The 20588-nt window shown below is 53.4% G+C and overlaps 1 protein-coding gene across 12 annotated transcripts in view; it reads left to right on the top strand.

The window, feature by feature from the left end:
- PLEKHA6 (pleckstrin homology domain containing A6) overlaps nucleotides 1-20588 on the top strand; it is a 135556-nt gene that overhangs the window by 42183 nt on the left and 72785 nt on the right. The window contains exons 1-2 of one of the 12 annotated variants that reach the window (XM_032878370.1): nucleotides 17303-17496; nucleotides 19675-19794. The exons of the other annotated variants lie outside the window; for them this stretch is intronic. The gene's annotated coding sequence lies outside the window, so the exon portion shown is untranslated. Of the gene's footprint in view, nucleotides 1-17302; nucleotides 17497-19674; nucleotides 19795-20588 lie in introns of those variants that run through there. 12 annotated transcript variants of the gene reach the window in all.

Here is a 20588-nt window from a genome sequence, read left to right as displayed (position 1 = left end):
TGTGACTTCAGGTGGTGCACTGTCCCCTCTGAGCACCCACTGCTCGATGAGCCTAAGTCAGGGGGTGATAATATACGCCCTTCTTCCTTTGGGTTCTGTGAAGCTGCAGGAAAACCAGTCACCGTGTATGGAAAGCGCTGTCCAGGTCAGAGATTGTGATTCCGGTTATGATTTATAGGAGAGGCAGAGACCTCTTGGAGTCCTGGGTTTGCGAGCTCACTCCTCGTGGAAGCTCCTTGAGCCCACAGCTTCCTCCCTCTGGGGTGGGTGTGAAGGAGGAGCCCTGTGGCGGGAGTTGCCCCTCCTCTGAGCCACCCCCCAACTTTGGGCCAAGCTCTGGATGGGTAGAGAAACCTCAGTCATCCCACAAATACGAATCATAGGGCCAGATCATGCCTCCCGGCCCAGTCCCGCCTTCCCTCTTCTTCCTCACTCCTCCTTGCCAGCATGTTCCATTCGCCTCTGGTGGGGGTGGGGCGGGGCGCCTCTGGCTCTCCTGGGCTGGGTGCCTGTGGCCCCGGCCCTGGGGCCTCTGTGTTCTCTGGCTTGGTTTGTCGTTGGCCTTACCCTTCCTGGGGCTGGCTTGCGATGCCGGACAGACACCGGCCCCTCCTTCCTAGATGTGGCAAGAGCTCTCCTTTACGGGAATGATACCTTGCATTTAAGGGGCAGCCTTTCCTCTGGGAGCCCAGAGTGCTTTTCCTTCTGCATGCTCCCCTCGCCCTGGAGGTGCAGGCTGAGCCGTGACTGAGGCTCCGAGGCGGTTGGTGACTGCCCCGGGTGGCACAGGATTTGAGTTTCCAAGTCAGGACTGCCCTGGGGTGAGTGGGAGGTCCCTAGAGCCACAGCAAGGGTCCTGCCACAAGGATCCTGTTGGCATGCCTCCTGCCTCCTCGGTGCCGGAGGGGTCCGTGTTCACCACCCGTGGGATGCCTGCTTGCCCTGACTCCAGCGTAGCCTCGGGCTCTGTGGTCCCTGAAAGTCAGGGAGTGTGAGGAGGTGGTAGGCGGTCCTCTTGTGACCGCCCAGCGTAGGCATGAATATGGAACAGGCACCTTAGATGACTACTCAGTGAACCCTGTGTCCCCCCAAAAGGGCAGCTCTGGGCGGGCTCCTCTGACTCCCTTGATTGGGCCCCGGGTCAGGTCTGAGGTGGAGCCTTGCTCCTGGCACTCTGCCCTCGGGAGGGAGGTTGGTCAGTCCCCTTGTCTCTCTTCCGGAGCAGGCTGCTAGGAGGTAGGAAAGGGACCTTCTGGCCATGTGGTGTGTCTGTGGCTGGCTCCCGCGCCCCGCTCCTGGGCTGGGAAGGGCTGGGAACTCCCCCTGAGAACATGGTTGGGGGGTGGGGAAAGGCCCCTGGGGCCACCGGAGGCATAGGGCTCTGGGAGCAGGGGTGGGCGTTGGGTGACCGGTTCCTGGGGGCCTCCAGAGCCCTCCCCTTGCCCTCAGTCCCTACAGCTGCCTTCTCCCCCACCCCCTTTTCTCTTCTCTTTCTTTCACTCAATTATTTCCTCCGCAGATTTGAGCTCTGGAATGTGCCAGGTGTGGTGCTCCTCCCCTTGTATTTCTTTCTTCTCAAGGTCTTCTCTAGGTGCCTTGTACCGCTTCTCCCTCTTCTTCCTGAGGTCTCCCTCCCTTTCTCCCTCCATCTTCTCTCCTGTCCCATGAGCCCTGTGAGCAGCAGCACCAGGAAGTAGAAGGGCAATACCAGCGAGGGAGGTGCTAGGTGTTTGCCCAAGGTGGGGCTGGCTGTAGCTGGGCCCCTCTGCTGGGCTGGGCTTGAACATGGGCTTGGGCACCTGGCTCTTCTGGGGCCTGTCCTTCCTGTACCTTCTTCCTTCTCCCCTCTGCCCCTTCCCCACTCTGGCACCTAAAGCAAGCAGAAAGGCAAGAAGGCATTGGCCCGAGCCAGCATAGACACTGCTTTGTGGACATGCTAGTTCTTTTCGAGACCCCAGGTTAGTGAGAGGCCAAATTCAGTATTGGGCTGGAAGAACCCTTAGTTTCTGGCTCTGAGCCAAGGTGGTCTGGGGAGAAGGGGGACTGTTGAATTTTGCATCCGAAGATTGAGTGTGGCTCCTTCACTAGCTTGTGGCGGAGCCCTGAGAGGGTTGCTTTCTCTTCCGCAGTAATGGTCCTACCTCTGTCCCAGCACCTGGCTATAATGTGTTCACTGCTACAGCGGGAAAGGGAGGAGGAGTGAGGGGCCCCTCCCATCATGTTCTCAAGCGGGGAGCCCCAGAGGCCAGAGCCAGGGTCCTGGCCAGCTCACAGGATTTTATTGCACTGTGCTTATGTTACCACGGTGGTAATTACAAAGGGTTGGATTTTTATTAAAAGCAAATAACCAGGGGCACCTGGGTGACTCAGTCGGTTAAGCATTCGACTCAATTTCAGCTCAGGTCATGATTTCAGGGTTGTGAAATCAAGCCCTGCGTCGGGCTCCACGCACAGAGTGGAGCCTGCTTAAGATTCTCTCTCTCCCTCTGCCCCTCCCTCCTTGCCTCCCACACCCTGCTTGTGGAAAAGCGCTCTCTTGCTCTCTTAAAAAAAAAAACAAACAAACAACCAAAAAACCCCTTTGTGTCATTGAAAATTGCAAACATATACAGAAGTAGAGAGAATAGTACCCAAACTTCAGTAATTCTGAAGTTGGTTCATGGCCCATCTCGTATTAAACATACTTCCAGTTCTTCCTACCTTCTGATTATTTTGAAGCAAATCCTAGGTGGCTTATCATTTCAACTATGGAGACAGGGACTCTTAAAAATAAGTCTAATTCTCACATCTAAAGAGATTTAAGAACTTCTTAATGTAGTAAAATATACACTTAGTATTCATATTTCTCTGATTATTATATATATATTTTTCCAATTTTCTCTTTAATTTGGATCCAAATAAGTCCACATGTTGTGATTGGTTATTATAGATTTTTAAGCATTCTTAACCTATATTCTTTTTTCTTCCCTTCCCTCTTGCAGTGTTTTTTTTTTTTTAAAGATTTTATTTATTTATTTATTTTTAAAAAAGATTTTATTTGTTTATTTATTTATTTAAAAAAGATTTTATTTATTTATTTATCCCTCCCGAGCAGAGAGCCTGATGCAGGGCCCAATGTGGGGCTCGATCCCAGGACCCTGGGATAATGACCTGAGCCGAAGGCAGAGGCTTAACCCACTGAGCCACCCAGGCACCCCCCCCTCCCTTGCAGTGTTTTGCTGAAGAAACTGGGAGGTTTATCTTGTAGAATGTTTCACATTCTGACTCTGGCTGATTGCATTGTCACCATGCCTTGTAATGTGTTCCACTGTCCCTATATATCCTGTATGCGTAACATTTAGGGCTGAATCAAATGCAGTTTCCTTTAACTGACTTCTTGGGGGGAGTGTGCAAAAACCCCTTGGTTGTGGGCGTACAACTCTCCAGAGACAAACAAAGTCTGGGTGTCTCTCCTTTTATGATGCTACCAGCCTTCATGATCATTGCCTAGATCCATTCATTCATTACAGGCTAATTCCCTATTAAAGACTCTCTCTAATTAGATGTTGCTCTGTCCTCCCAAAATATGTGATCCCTTACTCTGGGAAGAGGCCTCCTTCTCTGAGAGGTGTTGCTGCAGAAGCTGAGACCACATGGCAACATGGTGGCTCGCTTTCCCCCATTCTGGCCTCTTTGAGGATCACCAAGACCAGCGTCCCATAAATACCAGGTTGGGAGCCCTGGAAAGAGTCCTTTGCTCTATTCAGTCAAATTTCAGTTGAATTTCAGGTCTTTGTGCTGACGGAGAGAGAAAAAGACAGCTCCAATTAGCTCTGAATGACATGTCAGCCATATTTAATCAGATTAATGGTCAGGCACAAATCTTCCCTGACTATCCCCTCTACCCACCTCTGGCTCATACTACTACCAGGGATCTAATAATAACTCTTTGTAGTTGTGTACTAGTTTATAGTATGTGTGTGTGTGTTTTTTAAGATTTTATTTATTTGAGAGAGAGAGAGAAAGAGCGCATGCGTACGAGTGGGGGCTGGGGAGGTGCAGAGGGAGAAGCAGACTCACAGGGTTTGATCCTAGGACCCTGGGACTAGGACCCTGGGATCATGAGCTGAGCCGAAGGCAGACAATTAACCAACTGAGCCATCCAGGGGCCCCTAGTTTATAGTTTGTAAAGCATACACACACACACACACACACACACACACACACACACGAGAGGGTAAGAGGGAAACTTTGGGGTCAGATTCCTGGAGTGTGGATCTGTAGCTGCTTGGCCTTGGGCACGTTAGCTAACTTTTTTCTCATCCATGTCTCCACCTACTTTACAGGGTTCTTAGGTGTATTAAGTGAACTCGTGCAAACAAAGAGCTTCGCACAGGGCTGACACACAGTAGGTACTCAGGAATTGTTAGCTGTTGTTATCTAGAAGCACCTATTCACAGCGGTCCTGTCTGGAACCGTGAGGCTCTGCAGACACTCCGCAGGACAGAGCAGCGGCCGAGGAAACTCGACCGCGTATAATAGATGTGGGAGCGTGCGCGGCTTGCTTCAGGATCTATTGAGGAAGCTTTCTTGTTCACCCCCGACCGTCATCTCCAGGTAGCCAGGGCTCCAGCCTGAATTTTAACAATGATGAGGTTGGATCCGGAGAAGTCAGGGAACTTGCAGTCAGAAACAGAGTCAGAAGACGGTGCCTATATTGGGCAAGGAGAGCCGGCCAGCCACCCTGCTGTCTGATACCTGCTCTGTCCTTTCCCCAGCAATGGGAGCCGGCACGAGGGAGTGGGAGGACATGGGGCTTGGCTTACACTTGCTTTTGTATTTTTCCCTTTTGGAGGCCTGGGCTGTGTCTTGCCCTTGAGGAGGGCCCCTGAGGCCTCAGGTCTAGAGAGCCAGGTGGACGGGCCTGCTCTCCGGGAGCTGGAGGTCCCCTGGGGCCTGGTACAGCTGCTCACCCATCTGCCCATGCAGCTCAGAGATGGAAATCTGCAGTTAGACTATTAGAGCCAACAACCCGCCTGGGCAGAGGAGGAAGCCCACTTACCGGGTGCCAGTCAACCACGGGGGCTCCTGGCGCTGAATTGATCTCCATGGGCCAGAGACTCCAGGCCAGGAAGGGCTCCAGAGGTGGGGCTCCAAGAGGGGAGGAGGGAGGAAGGGAGGCAGGGAAGGAAATGGGGAGGGAGACTGGGAGGCACCAAGCAGCTCATTTGCTCTCCATTAGCTCCTTATCACTGGCTTGTTCCTGTAACTCTCCACGTGCTGGGCAACATAGACAGCAAGGCACCATTTGTGGGCTTTGGAGAAATGCAGAAAGGAATACTGGGGAGGATAAATGGGGAGCAAGGCTTCAATCCCAGGAAGGCACGGGAGGAGGGCTGGGCAAACGGTAAGCATTGGCACTAATTTCTCAGGCATCAAAAAAACAGAAGACAGGGGCATAATGAACAAGATGAAATGCTGTATTTTTGTGTCACTGGCCTCCTGCTTGTTATATCCTTGAACTACTTCTTTTGCAGGGCGCTCAGCCTTGTGACTCAAGCATGTGAGCCCAGAGTGGCAGAGTTTCCATCCCAGGCAGAGGAGAAGAGGAGGGGAGAAACAGGGGAGGGGCAGAGCCCAAGGGGCTGCTTTGCCCATAATTTCACTCAACAGAGGTGGCTTTACGGAGCTTGGATGGCTCCGGCCTAAGCACAGGGTCCCGGGGTTTGGGCAGTGAGTAGAGTTCAGGGGTGCAAGGTCTTGACCCATTTAGATCATACAGCCAGAATGGGGACGACGGGGGCAGGGGACACCGAGTGAGGTCAGATTGAGCTTGCCCCCTGAGTCTTAGGGCCAAGCTCTGGGCCAGCATACAGAGGCCACTCGTGAATTGTGAATGAACGAATGAATGAATGACCCAGTCAAGGGAAAGGAAAAGCGGTTTGATTACATTTCTCCTTAGACCCTTTAAATTCTCTAGCTCAGTCCTTAGAGGTTGGACTTAGGGCTCGGACAGCAGAAGCTGTTTGTGAGAGATGTGTTGTAAGTTGAAGCAAAGCTTGATTGTCTATCCCACAGAGCACTGCTTTGTGAATTAACCAAGGATTTTGGCTTCTCGTCTTTTCCTTTCATCTGCACATCTCTGCGTGTGCTCGCTGAGGGGGGCGGGTGCGTGGGGACACGGAGCGGGGCAGCCACACACGTAGGCCCAGAGTGTGAGCTGGGGCCTGTCTGTGATCTCTGCTCCCTGTGCCCTCCCGTCTATCCCTCGTTGGGTTCTGAGTCTGGGTCTCAGCCACCTCGGCCTCCTCCCCGGTGCTGCGCACATTTGCTGAACTAGGGACTGAGTTGGCGGAGGCAGGAGGGAGACACTTTGTCCATCCTGACTTCTTGAGTCCTGTCTCTTCTCCCTGGCCCCTGAATGGGTCAGACTGCCTTGAATGGACAGAGGAGCTGAGTGTCCACGCCTGCCCCTGGTCTCTACGAACTCAGGGCCCTGGTGTGAGCCTGGGCTCTGTTTCAGCTGGCAGAAGGGTCATGGATTTGGAGCCTGCCCTCGGCCGTGGAGAAAGTCGGCTACAGGGGGACTGGACACGTCGCGTGTCCAGCAGCCGGCCCCACAAAGCAGCTTAGGAGAAAATAAAGTGGATTCAAGCCAGGGGAAGTTCAGCTCCGTGCTGGGTTGGTGAGGGAGGGGGCTGGGCAGGGCGAGGAATGGGGGTACTGCCCCTTTTTCTGCTCAGTCCTTTCTATAAGTTAATTGCAGCTCAGCTGTGTTTGGCACTGGAAATGGCCCTTGTTGGTTCTCCTCATGCCCATCATTTGACCCTTCGTTCCCCACAGCCGCTGAGATTTTTGTAGGACTAAGTGACCTTTGGGGACAGCCAGGAAGCAGAATTTTGCCCTATGGCCTCCTCCTGGGTTTGCTCACAGGCTCCTCCAAGAAATCACCAAGAAGGACCTTTCTCAGCATTCCAGGTCCCAAGCAGCTTTAGTCCATCTCTAGCAGTATTTTGTCCTCTAGCCAGGAAGGCAAACGTGTCCAGATCTTCTGGAGGAAGCAAGGCCCAGCAAGTATGCCTACAGTAGCATACATGCCAAGGGCTCACCAGGGTGGGCATCTGGGCCCTCAGCCCCCCAGCCAACCCTGAGACCTGAGCTCTCAATATTTCTGAGCGTGAGAATTTCATGCAGGGCCCATGGCTTAGTTCCCGTGTGAGTGCTTTTATAAGGGATCGATGTGTCTCCATTTTAATTCTGAAAGTCCTGTCTTTGAGACCCTCCCCTCAGTGCTGGGCAAACCGGGACAGTCAGCCACCCTCTGCTAGGGGATCCTCTCTCCACCAGCCCTCTAAAACCGGTTCCCACTTCTCTGTTGTGAGTTAAATCACGGGGAACATCTCTTCCCACCGTTTGGCTTCTGTGCGCTGACCCCGGAGGTGGGGCTGACCATTGAGCAGAGATAGGACCTCCCCAACATGCACAAGGCATGACTTCCTTATCTCTCAGCAGCCCCGAGACAATCCAGATAGTTGTCCTCCCCTCCCCCGCCTCCAGTTGGGGGCAGCTGAAACCCAGCCAGCCCTGCGGGTCAGACCCTGCCTTTCCACATCTCCTGTCTTCTAGGTAAGTCTGAGCAATATCTAGTCTCTGGTCTCCTTTACCCTCCCACATGCCCTGTGCCAGAGGACAAGGACATGTGCAGGTGACACAATGCCCTTTTTTTAATAAATGAAGAGGCTGGAGTCGAGTATGGGAAGTCTAGTAAGCTGTTGGGCCAAGGTCATACAGAAGCACCAAGGCCAGAGCCAGCCTCCAGGTCGGCACCTTCCAGACAAAGCTTCTGGCTTCTGTGACTTTGGGGAGAGTCTCTCCTGCTCAAAACTGCTTCTTCGGTGTCTTGTCCCTCCCAGTTCAGACTTTTGTCAGAGATACCTGGCCTCAGAGGTGATCATTCTCTTTCTTTGGCCCTTGGCCCCTGGTCTAGGCGGTGGTGACCTTTCCTGTCTAAGTGTCAGACCCCAAAATTCGCCCAAGCTGGAGCAGCCCAGCCCCGTCCTTCCCATCCCATCTCATAAAGGCATTATTCAGGGAGGCCCCTCTCTTTATTCTATTTATAAATCTTTTCAGCATGTTTTTGTGCCAGTGACAAACATCAGTCTACCCTCCTTAACCCTGCCCTCTCCTTCTGCTTCGGTTGAGATGCTAGAAGTTTCCTTCCATCCTTGGCCCTTCACAATCCATGGCCCTGGGGCCTACCAGGCCCATCTGGCCATCAGGTCAGAGAGGGGAGCTGCTCTTTGGGGGATAGGCCAGCGGGTAGTGGCAGGACTCTGGTGTGCAGGACATGGGACAGGACGCGTGAGGTCCCGCTCCCCTCTTGACAGCGGGGGTGACTCATGTGGACTCATGCAGAACCTCGGGGCCCAGGGCAGGAGTGTGACTGCAGTCATCACTCAGCACCCGTTGGAACACTCACTCGGTATGTGGGTAATGAGAAGGGAGTGGTTGCCGGGGATGGCGGGAGCCCTTGGCCGCCACAGTGGAGAGCACGGCCCCACAGTCCAGGGCCCAGGCTCCTTCCCAGTGCCGCCACTGCTGGGTATTTAACCTCATGTTGGTTCCTCCGTGAAAGGGAGAGGATGACAGCCATCTCCGAAGGTGATGCTAGCAAGATATGGCAGGCAACACTCTGGTGCTCTGGCGCTCTGCTGTATAAGCCCACTGGCTTCCCCAGGCACGGCCCTGGCTCACTAGCGTTCTGGGAACCTGCTGTTGCAACAGAGAGGGAAGGAAATAGAGAACTTCCAAAAGGCAGCCTAGGCCGTGAGGACTAAAGTCACACAGTTTAGGGCCTTGAAGCTGATAAATCATCATTTCCTCCTTTTAAAAAAGAAGTCTAGGCACACACAGGTGCTCAGGTGTTAGTGCATTTCAATTGGGCAGCGTGGGATGGAGGGGGAGGGGCATCCCACGGACCTGAGGTCCCGCCTGAACTCTGTCACCTGCTCTGGGACCTTGATCAAGTTTCTCAGCCTTTCTGGGCATCACTTTTCTCGTCTCCCAAGGCCTTTGTCAGAGAGTTAATTTGAGGGTTAAGGAAAATCCTGTGTCGGAAGCACTGGCAATGGCTTCTATGACGTGTTCGGGATGCGGTCGTGGTTTCTGCTTTTGCTCTCTCTTTCCCAATATCCCTTCGTCCTCTGCTGTGGGAAAGGAGGCGGAGCGTGCCCTGAAGGGCCCCAGGGGCAGCTCCTGACACCTGCTTTCCCCGACTCAACAGGCTGGGCCGTGAGCGCCTGCACTGTCCTGAGCTCGGAGGACACCAGGCTGTGGATGGGCTTCCTCTCCTCTGTATCCTGCCTCCTAACAGTGCCCAGCACAGAACAATTTACTGGATGCTTGTTGGGTGAATGATGGTTTTGACATGGTCTTTTTTTTGAGAGAGAGAGAAAAAGCATGAGTGGGGAGATTGCAGAGGCAAAGGGAGAGAGTCCTAAGCAGGCCCCATGCCAGGTGAGGAGCCCAACATGGGGTTCCCTCCCACTACCCCGAGATCAGGACCAGAGCCAAACCAAGGGTCACACGCTCAGCTTACTGAGCCATCCGGACTCCCCTGACAGCTCCTTTAGAATTCAGTCTGGTGGGGGAGGTAGGCTTGTGCACAAAGAATTAAGAAAAAGCAGCTCTGATGCACAGCGAGCTTTGCATCAGATGAAGGAAGCTTCTGGGAGGAAGGGGGCAGTTTTGGGCCAAAGCTTGAGGTCAGCATGAGGGGGTGAAAGGGGTGCAGCTCCAGCAGAAGGAACAGCCCGCCCAGACCCTGAGATGCATGGGACAGCACTGAAAAGGGAAACACAGCAGCATGGAGAGGGATGGGAGCCTAGAGAGCACTCCCAGAGTCTCAGGGCAAGGCCAGAAGGGAGGCTGGCCTGCGAAGGGCCTTGACGGCTTGACCAGGGAGCACGGATTTCACCGTTCAAGGGTGCAGGCAGGGAGGGGGCACAGTTGCTTTCCTCTCTTCTCCTGCCTCCATCCTTACAGCCCTGTGCAGATGTTACCTGAGGCTCAGAGAGGCTTGTGGCCTGCCTGAGGGTGCACAGCGGATTTGCTGTAGGGTCAGAAAGGGAGCTCAGGGCCCTTGGCTCCCACTAAGTGGCGCTTTATGTGACGGACTGTCTTGTTGGTGTTGCTTGACTCCTGCTGTCCTTGAGGACACTCCCAAGGGTGACCTCTGGCTCACACTGTCCCCGAGTCTAGCTTTCAACAGCAGCCTTTTCCATTCAGAGAGCCCAGTGTGATTGAACTCGGACCCCCCACCCGCCCCCACCCATATCTTTGGCACAAAGGAGAAGCCACAAGATCCCTTGGAATAGCTTTCCTGCTACATTTCCAGGTGCCTGGCTGCCCGGCATGGGGCAGGCTTGGCTCACAGACTTGTTTTTCAAAAGAGGTGGGGCAGCATTTGCGGACTGTAATGGCATTATTCTGGATGGTTTGGAGAAGGCCAAGAACCACCTCCTCTCTCCTGATCCTCCCTTCACCTCTTCCAGAGATCCAGTTCCAAGGGTTTACTGCCAGGGCCAGCGTGCCTTGCACGTAGTAGGTCACCACAAGCACGCATCGGGGGTGTGACGGATGTATGAGCAATGGACCACGTGGGAAGAGGTAGGGAACCCGGCACTTTCTAGAAAAGGAGATGCAGTGGGGGCCTCACAGGGATTCAGTCTGCACAGAAAGTCCCCCTGTCTCCTCACTCCAGTGAAATTCCGAAGAGAAGCCGACCTGTTAAGTTACGGTTTCCAGTGGTTTCTCTGCATCATGTAGAGACCAAGGCTGCTGCTCAGAAGCCCCTTCTCCTAGAAGCCACTCTTCCCTCCGGCTTCCCAGCCCCTTTGCGAGACAGAGCTTGTGTTTGTGCTGAATCCCAGTGGAGAAACATGGCTCCTTCCTCAGCCTCCCACTGACACGAGCTCCTATGTGTTTGGGGCTTCCCAAAACACCTCTAGTGTTGGGGGTCCAGTAGGGAGTTCTCCCCAGGTCATGTCCCCCATTCTCCTAAATCCATCTCATCATCAGGACAGGAAGGAACCTCCATTTAACAGGTGTGAACAGCAAGGCAGTTGGGGGCAGTGGTGTGTGGCAGAAGAGAAGAAGGAAACCGGGAAGTGGTTCTCACTTTTTGGAGGTGGGCAAAGAGGGAAAGAAGTAGTGATGGACAGTCATGTCTGGAGTCTGGGGAAACCGTCTGGCCTCCTTGGCAGCTGAAAGGCTGCCCTTTGGGGTGCCCGGGTGGCTCAGTGGGTTAAGCCTCTGCCTTCGGCTCAGGTCATGATCTCAGGGTCCTGGGATCGAGCCCCGCATTGGGCTCTCTGCTCAGCGGGGAGCCTGCTTCCTCCTCTTGCTCTCTCTCTGCCTACTTATGATCTCTCTCTATCAAATAAATAAGAATCTTTAAAAAAAAAAAAAAAATTGGGGGAAAAAAAAAAAAAAACGAAAGGCTGCCCTTTACAGGTGCTCCTTACCTGGGTCCTGGGCAGGATCGGGGACAGTGTGTTTCCAGCATCCCAGTTAGACCAGCAGAGGCCCATGTGCCGTGGTCCACTTACACCAGCTTGACGTGCCCGTGATCTCCTGGTACTTGCTCACCCTCCTCCCTCGCGCCTGCCCGCCTTCCTGCTCCTTCCTCTGCTCCCTGGCCTCCCTCCCTCCCCTTCCATTTCTACTCCTCTGCCTCTCCCTCTCTATCTATCCCAGTTGCCCTCCCTCACTCCCGCCCAGTCTTCCCCAAACATTTATTGAGGAATCACTGTATGCCAGATACCAGGAACGCAAAGATGAATAAGACACGGTCACCGCCCCTAAAGAACTCTCTGGGGGAGACGGACGTCTCAGCCACTCAGTGGTGTGGAGGCTGGGCTTGGCAATACCTGTGGGGGAGTTGAGGGAAGGCCCCGGGGAAGGGGGAGCGTCAGGGTGGGGGAGGGAGGATATATGGGAGAGTGGAGGTTTCCCTGGCTCTGGAAGGATCCCCGCTTCCCTGGGACCTACCCTCACTTGAATTCACAAAGTCTATGACCAGGAGTAAGCCCCCCAGCCTCTCTGGGCCTCAGTTTATCCATGTTTGCTGGTTGTGTTTCATCATCAGGGTTTGAGGTTCTCCACAGAGCGAAAAGATACAAACTGAAGTCCTGGATGTTGCCTGGGATGAGGGGGTGTTTGCCAGCTCTCCTTGAAGAGGACAGTAGACAGGGATGCTGGGATTTCAAAGGGAATGGTCTGGAGAGCTGATGGGGTAGAGGAACCTGCTCTTTCTTATGCTCAAGCTCTGGGTTTTCCAGAGCCAGGTGAAGGCCAGTGGGCAGCCCCGCAGGAAAGGGGCTCAGTCCCCAATCACAGCCCGTGTTGTCTTCTTTCTCTTCCTTCTCCCTGTCGGAAGGAGCAGCTGGGTTTGATGAAACCCAGAGGTGGTTCCAGAGGTAAACGGAGTGCCTTGTGCAGGGGAGGCGGGGGAGGGAAGCTCATTTGCATCCATCCCAGCAAAATAGCAGCCCACTGGGAGAATCAGGGCCACTAGGCCCTTTGAGACAGAGGTGACCTAACTTCCCTGCTCTCCAGCTCTGGAAACCTTCCCAGTCTTCATGGGGTACGCACTCACATGGTGAGCACTGGTAAGGCTGGGCTTCTCAGAGCTGGAAGACAGGACAGTGGTGCCCCTCCTGATGTCCCAGGGCGGTGTGGAGAAGGTAAAATGAGATGTAATCAGAAAGACCCTGGAGCTTCTAGAATAAAAGGTGCGGGAGAGCCTACTGTCTCTAGGCAAGTTCACCACTGTTGAGATTACTCAAGTACGTAGCCCATCATATGGCCTTGTGGACCCCATTATACTTCCAGCTCTCATGGTAGAACTCTCTGGACTCTATGGTGGGAGCCGGGAAGTGCTATAGCCTCGATTCAAGCCCCTGGAAAATTAAACAGCTCACTTTTGAGGCGACAGCCACCCCTCTCGTAGCAGCAGCATCTTCTCAGAAACTTCTAAGCTCGGCTTTTCTCTCCTTGGCAAGAAGGTGGCATCAAAGTGAGGCAGACAGGGTAGTATAATGGTTAGAAATACAGGTTTGGGAGGCGCAGCTCAAATCCTGGCTCTAGGCTTCCTAGCTGTGTGGCAACCTAACCTCTCTGTGCTTCTGTTCCCTGTCTTGTAAACAGGAATCATTCTACTCTACGTAGGGCTGTGTGTGGATGAACTGATGGGAAGCACTTAGCACCATGCTCTCAGTACCCTCGTGCCGCCTTTGCCTCTCTCCCTAAAGCGAGGTGTGCAAACACCCGTGAAGGCTCTTGACACTCAGGAATTTGCCTCTAAGCGAATACTGTCCTAGGACAGACACTTCTTAGCTCTTCCCAGAGCAGTGGCTTTCGGGTTTTTTTTTTTCTCCACACTATAGAAAGATGTTTACCGTGTAAACAAGGAAACACACACGCGCATGCACGCACACACCCCTTTAGACGTGTGTATAAATAAATATATGAAATTACACTGTTCTATACAGCACTTGTGCCAAGTGCTTTTCCAAGTGTTTTATATATGTTAACATAATGCACACAATAGCCTTATGAGTGGGCACTGCTACTGTACCCATTTTAAAGATGAAGAAACTGAAGTGTAGAAAGACGTAGTGGCTGAGTCAAGAGTCTAACACTGTGTGTGTGTGTGTGTGTGTGTGTGTGTGTGTGTGTGTGTGTGTTGTGGCTTTTGATATTTTTACAGAGTGCCGTGTGTTCTGGTATTTTCTATTCTGTTCCACTAAAATTTCAAAATGCCAGTCTTGATTACTAAATTGTAATTCAAAAGTTACGATGTGGGGGCACCTGGGGGGCCCAGTTGGTTGAGCGTCCGACTCTTGGTTTTCAGCTCAGGCCGTGATCCCAGGGTCGTGAGATCGAGCCCTGGCAGCATCTGGGCTCTGTACTAAGTGCGGAGTCTGCTTGAGATTCTCTCCCTCTGTCCCTCCCCCACCCTGTGCGTGTACTTGCTCGCTCTCTCTCTCTCTCTCTCACTCTCAAAAAAAAAAAAAAAAAAAATTCCAGTGTGAAAGTCACTATCTTTTGGAATGTACTCCAAAAGCAAGGAGGGTAATGAGGGGGACACTCCTGACTGACTTGGGGTGGCCTCTTTCCAGAAACAGATGCGGCTCTAGCTGGGACGGTGGGACAGCTCCTCGTGGTTCCCAGATGGGGACTCTGAAGACGGTGTGCTCAGACCCCGGGAGATGCTGCCGCTGGGGTCAGGTGTTCACTCCTGGGGCCCTGGCTGTGGGGATTTTGCTCCAACTCAAACCCACCTAAACCTTGGAGCCCAGAGCGTGGGGCTCATTGCTGAGCGCCTGAAACACCTGGGAGGCTCTTAAGGAGCCATTTGGTGTTCTATCGACATCCGCTATGTTTCGCCTTTACGTTTGACTTTTGAGATAGTTTTATATGTACTGAGTGATTTTACCCTCACAAGGGCTTAATTAGGTAAACTGAGGTTCCGTTCTGTCCCACGAGTGAAGGAAGAGAGGCACGGATACTCAGGGATTCGGCCAAGAGCAGACTAGAGCCCAGGTCCTCTGGCCTCCACAGTTCTGGTGATTTCAGCTGCAGAAGACACCGTCCCTGTCAACTGCGGAGATGCTTAAGGAAGTGAGCGCAAAGAGGCTCTTCACCTACTGGCTCCATCATTTGGTTCCTCCTTCTTCAGCTCCAGCTCCAGGGGTGGGGGGTGGCCGGTAGAGTCATTCCTTCCCCCCCAACCCCCCAACGCCCCGTCCTGTCCTATCCGGATGCAGCAGCCAGAGGGGTGAGGAATGCACTCTGGCTTATGCCTGTCCTGCCCCCTGGTCTTTTATTGGAGCAAATCTAACATCTGTATTGACTTCCCTAGGGGAGATGGATTTAAATTCCAGCCAACCAGATACAGGTTAACCCAAACACTGGAGGCTGGAAAAGGTGGAAACCAGGGGGAAACTTGTGACCTTTTGGAAGGGACCCCCGTCTCTGCAGAATGGGTCCGCTAAGGTGTTGCCCCTGGGAAGCAGGAGAAGGGGTAAGGTCAGTTCAGGAGGCCCTGCCTGCTCGGAGGTATACTGAGGGAGGCTTGCTTGCACATGTTTGGCACTGGCACTGGGGACAGGGGACCTCTGGGGAGGTCGGGTACCCCTAGGCTGGCCCATCGAGATCATTTCCCCTGGGTCCCTATTCTGAGCAACCCACAGCTGTCCTTCGGACAGTTGTCTCCCCAAGCCTTACCGGGGTGTCTTGTGGGCCAGGGAGGCTCTAACACCCACTCTCACATCCTGCGGCAGGAAAGCCAGGCTCTCACCCGGCCGGGGCCTCTCCTCCGCATATCAGCGCTGGTGGTGCTTTTAATAGTCTCAAACATTAGGAAAATGTGTTTCAGAGCCATAGCTGCTCCCAAGGGATCCTGCCTTCTTCCCACTGGGAGTGAGCCTTCAGATCATTTTATCTATTGATCGGTGAGAAAATATGAACCGAGCAGGAGCCCCTGTGTGCGTGGTGGGACTCCACAGACTGGGCCCTAGTACGCTTCCAGCTTCAGTTTGCGATGAGGGACGAAGGAGGCCCTAAATAGAAAGCAGGTCCAATAGTGTCTGTGGTAATAGATGGGTGTCTATTCCCTTCCTATTCCTGGGGTGTTTAACGGGGCTTTCTGGAAGAGGTGGCCTTTGAGCTCAGCCTTACGGCTGTGTCCACCTGCCTTTCCCAGGAGGTTTACATTCCACGGGCGTCTAGGATGGAATGGGGGACTGGGTTTTGTAGGGGAGTTCCTTGGATTGTCAGATAATCAGTTTGGCTGAGCTTAACCTTAAAGGTTGGCTCGCTGTGGTGGTTGGAGAGAGGTAGGACCTCCTGGTGAGAGAGAGGCGGTGGCTCCGCTGCACACCGAGGTGCCTAAAGCCTTTGGGGAAATATCGAGAAGCTGTGGCCTGATTAGAAAATTGACCTATGGGGCAGTGGAATGTGCCATGTAAAAGATGAAAGGGCATGTGCTCTAGGGGCCGTTGGGTGCCAAGGAGTTAGGCCTTCCTGTGGCCAGGAGGGGAGGGGACAGCCCCTGGGAGTTTCTGAGCAGGAACACAGTGTGATGGAGATGGGCATGAAGCCTTATTCTGCAGAGGGCTGCATTTCTTTCTTTCTTTTATTTTTTAAAGATTTTATTTATTTATTTGACAGAGAGAGATCACAAGTAGACAGAGAGGCAGGCAGAGAGAGAGAGAGAGGGAAGCAGGCTCCCCGCTGAGCAGAGAGCCCGAGATCATGATCCCAGGACCCTGAGATCATGACCTGAGCCGAAGGCAGCGGCTTAACCCACTGAGCCACCCAGGCGCCCCAGAGGGCTGCATTTCTAAAGGGCTGCATTTCTAAAGCACAAGGCAGAGTCCTAAAGTTTCTCTTCTTACTGCTTGTTCCAAGTGCTTCTTGGTGGCTAACCTGAATCTTTCCTGCTGTAATCAAAGCCCAAGTTGTCTTATCGGAGTTGGAAAAAAGCTGAACAGGGCCCAGCAACTGGAAAGAAAAACTATTTTCCCATTTTGGGCAGAGAGAACCCACCTATTTTCGTGGAACAGGAGTATGCACCTGGGTTTTGGGCCAAGCTGGCCGAGCCCTGGGCACGGGAGCCACTGAGCCCTGCATTGATACAGGGGTGTGGGTCGGGGGGAATTGGAGCCCCCAGGGGACTAGAAGCCCTGGATCTGTCCTGAGGTGCTGTCCCCCCCTCACGCCCCCTGGCACTGGCACACACACCGTCCCTTTGAAAAGCTTGTGGGCAACAGTACTACGTGTTCAGCCTCCTCGTCTGCGTTGTGAGGGTAAACAAGATGGGGCTGATAAAGGTCTCTGGGCTGGGTGACAAGGGCCTCGGAGAAGAGAGACGAGATATGATTCAGGGAGGTCACAGGAGAAGAGATTGGGGGGCCCCACTGTTTCTGGCTCCAGCTTGCCCGTCTGACCCCTGAGAGGGGGATCTGCCAGGATCAAGGCAGGCAGCAGGTGTCTGTTCCCCTCCAGTCCCCTGCTTTGACTGTACCCCAGCTTGGGGGAGCGGGCATGAGTTCGAGTCTATCTTGTCCTCCCAGGATCCTCCTCTGCTGTTGCCCTCGTCCCGTTTCCTGCACCTGCCATCCGCAGCAGTCTCAGAGGGAATCCCGGAGATTCCAGTCTCTAAAGAAGAAAGCTCTTCTTGCACACAGAAGCTCTCCCTCCCCCGGGCTCCCAGGGCAAGTGGAACATTCCATTTAAAGGGTGAAACAGGAACAGGTGAGCAGACAGTGCAGGAAAGAGAGAGGACTCAGAGACACGGGGTTGGGGGGAGGAGTGCAGAGCCACCCATGCTGCCCACCTCCACCCCTGCCACCTTCCTACCAACCTGCTCAAGGGCTCCTTGCTTCCTGTGCCCTGACCCCAAAATGCCAGCACGGCAGCACATAGCTCTGCGACACCTTAAAGCGCCAGGTAGGCAGACATCCTCTCAGAACTCCCTGTCCCCTCCCATCTGGGGACCCTCACTTTCCCAACTACCTGGGGCTACTGTGTCCCACGATTCTGGGGGCACCGTGGACACCGTGCTCTTTGTGAATGGTCCCCTCCACCCCTGGGGGTATGCTGAGTCTGGGCCGTAGGTGCCAGCAGATAAGTAGGAGGGCAGAATCAGACACTTTTCTGTGTTCCAGGCAAACAATAGGGACCTTTCCAGGAAGCTCGGGGGAGGGAGTTGACTGTAAGAGGATCCCTGGGTGGATGCTCTGTGGGGTGGCTCCAACAGGTTTCTGTATTTGCTGCTGATTGCTTAATTAGACACCTACATAGTGCTCTCTGCTAATGACCACGTCGCCCAGGGAGATGGTAGATAAAAGGGTGGGTAGCCTGAGAGTGCCGGGTGCAGGCCTCAAGGACAGCTACCTGAGAATGGGGGCAGGAGAGGCAGTGCATCATGGAGTTTCCTTGGGCCAGTCCAGACTAAAGACTAATCAAAAAGAGTGAGTGTCTTCTCTGCCGGGACGGAGAAAAGAAGCAGCGGGCTTGGAGCCCGTTTCTGTCTCCAACATGCACATCCTGTGTGAGCTTTCAACGCTTGGCTGTGGTTTTGGCCTCTTGAGAAACGGTGAGGGTCATCTCCTGTGTCTAGGTAGTCACCGAGGCCAGATGAGCCCAGGCTTGTGTGCATCTCCGGAGGTAGGCTCTGGGAGGTGGAGAGCGACCAAGTGTGTTTCCAGGCCCCTGCAGGGTAGGTTGGAAAGAGGACCAGGTAGGGTGCAGAAGGGCATCACTGAGCCCTGGGAACTCCAGCCAGACAATCAGGAGCCCCTCGGGGCTTTGAAGCAGAGCTTCGATAATGGGCTGACAGCCTGGCTGCAAACATTTTGGAGCTGCTCAGAGGGTGTGGGAGACGCAAAGCACGCAGGTGATTCTCTGCTGAGGTCTGGAGGAGTGGCTGGATCCAAGTGTTCATGGTTCCTCGGTGCCTGGCCCCAGCACTCCGCAGCCCATCCTCCCAGAACCAGGGCTGTTGGGCTGGGGGTCCTAGTGGCTACTGGGCGAGCCAGACAAATATTTGCCAAAAGCAGGCTGCGTGTGGAAGGTTCCAGGACCCAGGTCAATGTTGTGTTTGTGCCGCCCAAACAATGCCATGCTTCATGGGCTCCCGAATGTCACAGCCCTGTTGGGAGGCCTGGAACCGCGCCCCTGTGAGGCCTGGCTGTTGGGAAGCACAGGGCTGTGCACCGTGGGGGAGCCGGGAGGATGGCACTCTGCTCCTGGGGGGCCTGGGGGGGTAGCGGGCATCCTGACTTTCGGCTGACTTTGGCCTCATTCCTGCCATCCCAGGAAGGCCTAAATGCCTCTTGAGGATGGATCCAGAAGGGGCTGAAGGACTGTTGTATGAGGGGATGATCTCCCCTGTGCTTTTGATGGAAATACTCATTTCTGCCCATTTCAGAGGCAGCGTGGGGTTGGCAAAGATGACCAACTCTCATGGGAACTTTGGACCTTAGGGGAAAGATTGTGACTTTTGAAGTTGGACAGGCCTAGATTTGAAGTCTGCCTTTAGAACCTACTAGCTGGGGGCGCCTGGGTGGCTCAGTGGGTTAAAGCCTCTGCCTTCAGCTCGGGTCATGATCCCGGGATCGAGCCCCACATCGGGCTCTCTGCTCAGCAGGGAGCCTGCTTCCTCCTCTCTCTCTGTCTGCCTCTCTGCCTACTTTGTGATCTCTGTCTGTCAAATAAATAAATAAAATCTTAAAAAACAAAAACAAAAAACAAGCCTACTAGCTGTGTGACTTTGGGCAAGCTAGCTAACCTCTCTACTGCTCCTTCCCAGGAGCGCAAAATGGGACATTAGGGCCCTCATTGCCATGGGTGATTGTGAAGTTTCCTCCTGGAAGAAAATAAAACCAGTCCTTTTGCTGCATAACCTGAATGCTTTTATGTTGAAATGCAGGAAAAGGAACTATATTCAGTTTCACTCAATAAACATTTTTGAGCAAAGGTATTTTTCAATTTCAGAGTCAGTGATTTTGTGTCTTTAAGAACCCTTTGGACATCTTGGAAGGAAGAAGTATTTGAAAACTCTATTATATTTGGCCGTTATCATTAGTTTTCGGTTACCCCCTCAGAAAGTCTTTATCTGTTTAGTTCCAGACCTGGAAACAATGGGCGGAGGCAGAAAGTGTGCTTGACCACACTCTGCAGCAGAGGAAAAGGCGGCCCTCAGAAGCAGTGAGCGTCTCATCCCTGTGCAAGTTCAAGTGGCAGGTTCGTCTTTCCTAGGTGCTGGAGAGAGCTCTTCCTGCTTTGGATGGAAGGGCAGATTGCTTAGTACTGAGGTCCCCCCTAAACATGGGAGCCTCTGATTCTGAGATCACCCGAATTCCCCAGCTGAGGATCCAGGTTTCCCTCCTGTATTAGGTGAAAGCATGAGTGATTGGGATTAGGGGAAAAGCCCCCACACGGGGCTTCTTGACTTCCTTCTCCAGAGCAGAGCCCCTTTTATTTGGACGAGATTGACTCTAACAGCTCTCCTGGCCCCTAACTGTTCTTGACTATGATCAAAGGCTTTGCGCCTGGGTGCCCTCTTGCCCCGCAATGTGTCTGAGAACCAGCTTCTATTCTGGGTGGATCTTTCCCCTTTGTACCATACCATCTCTAGGAGGATGGGGGATGAACCGTCGAGCAACTAGTCATGGCATTCCCGCTAGGTGCAAGGCACTGGTGTGAGAGTGGAGAGGGAAGGCAAGTAATGAATAGTCCTAGTCCTGCAAAGGCTTCAGTCTCTCTTCTGGAAACAAGTTTGACCCAAGCTGAAAGTCAGTTGAGGGTCGAAGGCTGTAGGACAGGACAGTGGAGTGCTAGAGGGCAATAGTAGGCATGCTTGGGAGAGGAATAGAAAGCTGGTTGTGGGCTGAGGCACTGGGATAAACTGGGCTTCGTGGATTTTGGGCACCGATTACTATCAGGTGGTGGACTTGGGTGGGAGAGAGAAAAAGTCGACGTGGAGGTTACAAGCCTGTTTGACTGAGAAGGTTCATGCTGACATTGATAGAAGTAAG

Source organism: Lontra canadensis, unplaced genomic scaffold, assembly GCF_010015895.1.
Source record: "Lontra canadensis isolate GAN:19392208 unplaced genomic scaffold, GSC_riverotter_1.0 scaffold63, whole genome shotgun sequence".
NCBI lineage: Eukaryota > Metazoa > Chordata > Mammalia > Carnivora > Mustelidae > Lontra > Lontra canadensis.
This window is presented reverse-complemented; position numbering and strand designations above follow the sequence as displayed.